Below are 2,907 nucleotides of genomic sequence, written 5' to 3' on the forward strand. Positions count from 1 at the left end.
GATCCTCATGGATCCCCAGTGTTTTTGTGTTGGGTCATCATGAACACACCACCAAATCAATATCATGTCCAAGGCCACAGCCTGCACCACAGAATTCATGGATCCACAGATTCATGGCAACACCGTGCTGTAAAAATATGATTCCAAAGCACAGATCCTCATGGATCCTGTGTTTTTGCATTGGGCTACCATGAACTCACTATCAAATCACATTTGATGTCCATGGGCACAGCTGGCACCACAAAAGTCATGGATCCACGGTTTCATGGCAACACCATGAGGCCAAAACATAGTTCTGAAGCACGGATCCTCACAGATCCTCAGGATGTTGTCCCAAACCATGTTTTTTTGAGATTTAATGTGGGGTCACCCCAAACTCACCATCTACTAACTCATCACATTAGTGGCCACAGTTTGCACCACAGAATTTATGCCTTGATCACCTCAGCACCATCATAGTACAAAACCAGGAACCTAAAGTACAGATCTCATGATATTTATGATGGGTCCCTCCAAAACTCAACATCAAATCAAATAGCACAGTCAGGTCCACGGATTGCAGCACAAAACACACCATTTTGTGATACCAACATTATACAAAAATTTGGTAGAAACAGGGATCCTCATGTAGCCTATCAGTAAATGCTTAGCCCACCCAGTTGTATGAGCTGTTCCCATGGACATGAGATTTGGTGCTGAGTTCATGGTGACCAGTGTTCCCTCTAAGCTGATTTAGTGTGAGCTAGCTCACAGTTTTTTAGCCTCTGACTCACACATTTTTGTCTTAACTCAAGTAGCATGGCTCCAGAGCAAACTAATTTATGCAGCAGCCAAATCGCTCGCTCACAACTTTAATGCCAGGAGCTCACCAAGTAGAATTTTTGCTCACAAGACTCCACGGCTTAGAGGGAACACTGATGGTGACCCAATGCAAAACCTCTGAGGATCCATGAGGATCCGTGCTTCAAAACCATGTTTTTGCAGCATGGTGTTGCCATAAGGCCATGGATCCATGAATTCTGTAGTGCAAGTAGTGGCCATGGACATGATATGGGATTTAATGGTATGTTTGGAGTGTCCTAACACAATACCCCCAAGTATCCATGAGGATCCATACTTCAAAATCATGTTTTTGCAGAATGGTGTCACCACAAAGCTGTGGATCCATGATTTTTGTGGTTCATGCTGTTGCCATGGACATATTATGTGATTAGATGGTGTTTTTGGAGTGACTGAATGCAAAAATCATAAGGATACAAGTAGATCTGTGCTTCAGAACCATGTTTCTGTAGTATGGTGTTTCCATGAAGCTGTGGATTCATGAATTCTGTGGTGCAAGTAGTCACCATGGACAAGACATGGGATTTAATGGTATGTTTGGGGTTTTCCAACACAAAAAACCAAGCATCTATGAGGATTCATGCTCTAGAACCATGTTTTTGCAGAATATTGTTGCCATGAAGCTGTGGATCCATGATTTTTGTGGTGCAAGGTGTTGCCACGGACATGTTAAGTGATTTGATGGTCTGTTTGGAGTGTCCCACTGCAAAAACCCCGAAGATCCATGAGGATCCGTGCTCCAGAACCATGTTTTTGCAGCATGGTGTTGCTACGAAGCTGTGGACATGTGATTTCTGTGGTGCATTCTGTGGCCATGGACAAGATATGTGATTTGATGGTGATGTTGGGGTGACCCAGTGCAAAAATCATAAAGATCCATGCGGATCCCTGCTTCGGAATCAGGTTTTTGGAGCATGGTGGTGCCACGAAGCCATGGATCTGTAATTTTTGTGGTGATTACTGTGGCCATGGACATGATATGCGATTCAATGGTGAGTCTGGGGTGACCCAAAACCCAATATCCCTGAGGATCCATAAGTGTCCATGGTTCAGAACCCTTTTTTTGCAGCATGGATTTACCACCAAACCATGGACTCATGATTTCTGTGGTGCGAGCTGTGGACATGGACATGATATGTGATTTGATGGTGATGTTGGAGGGACCCAATTGAAAAACCCTGAGGATCCATGAGGATCCCTGCTTTGGAACCATGTTTTTGCACTTTTGTGGTGCCACAAATTCGTGGAGGTATGATTTTTGTAGTGCTGCCTATTGTCTAAGACATGGTCTTCAGAATTATGTTGGTTTTAATTTGTTTCAGCATAAAAATCATGAATTCATGAGGATCCAAGTAGAACCGACTTTTACCCAGACACCACCACCCCTTTATTAATGAGAACTTTATCTTTTCTGCAGCCTTAAAATAGTTTCTGGTTTTGCTACTGTGTTTTGAACGTTCTTCTGCTCATTACAGCTATTTATAGTTACAACTGTTTTTTAAATTTTTCAGTAAAGGATTTCTTTCCCGGTGTTTGATTTTAATGTGTACTCCTAATAGTGTTATTATTGGAGCCGCGGTGGCTCAAGTGGTTAAGACGCTGAACTGCAGGGTGTGGAAGGTCAGAAGTTCAGCAGTTCAAGACCCAAGTTGCCGCATGACGGAGTGAGCGCCCGTCTCTAGTTCCAGCTCCTGCCAACCTAGCAGTTCGAAAGCAAGAAATTGCAAGTAGATAAATAGGTACCACTTCGGTGGGAAGGTAACAGCGTTCCGTGCGCCTTGGTGTTTAGTCATGCCGGCCACATGACCATGGAAACGTCTTCGGACAGCGCTGGCTCTTCGGCTTTGAAACGGAGATGAGCACCGCAACCCTAGAGTCGGACTCGACTGGCTTTCGAGCATGGGAACCTTTACCTTTAATAGTGTTATTGGTGTTTGTCGTATTCTGTAAAACGCACAGAGAACCCTGCGCTTGAGAAGACTCCCACCTAAGGACCACACTTCTACAATAATAAAAAAAAGGTTTTCCCCGTCTCATTTCAGGGCTTGGGGGGGGGGGTCAGTTTTA

The 2,907-nt window shown here is 44.1% G+C and overlaps 1 protein-coding gene across 1 annotated transcript in view; it reads right to left on the reverse strand.

Annotated features, from left to right (window-relative positions):
• MYBPH (myosin binding protein H) overlaps positions 1–2,907 on the reverse strand; it is a 38,758-nt gene that overhangs the window by 35,184 nt on the left and 667 nt on the right. The window lies entirely within an intron of this gene.

The sequence above is a fragment of the Gekko japonicus genome, unplaced genomic scaffold (assembly GCF_001447785.1).
Source record: "Gekko japonicus isolate JY-2015 unplaced genomic scaffold, Gekko_japonicus_V1.1 scaffold1812, whole genome shotgun sequence".
NCBI lineage: Eukaryota > Metazoa > Chordata > Lepidosauria > Squamata > Gekkonidae > Gekko > Gekko japonicus.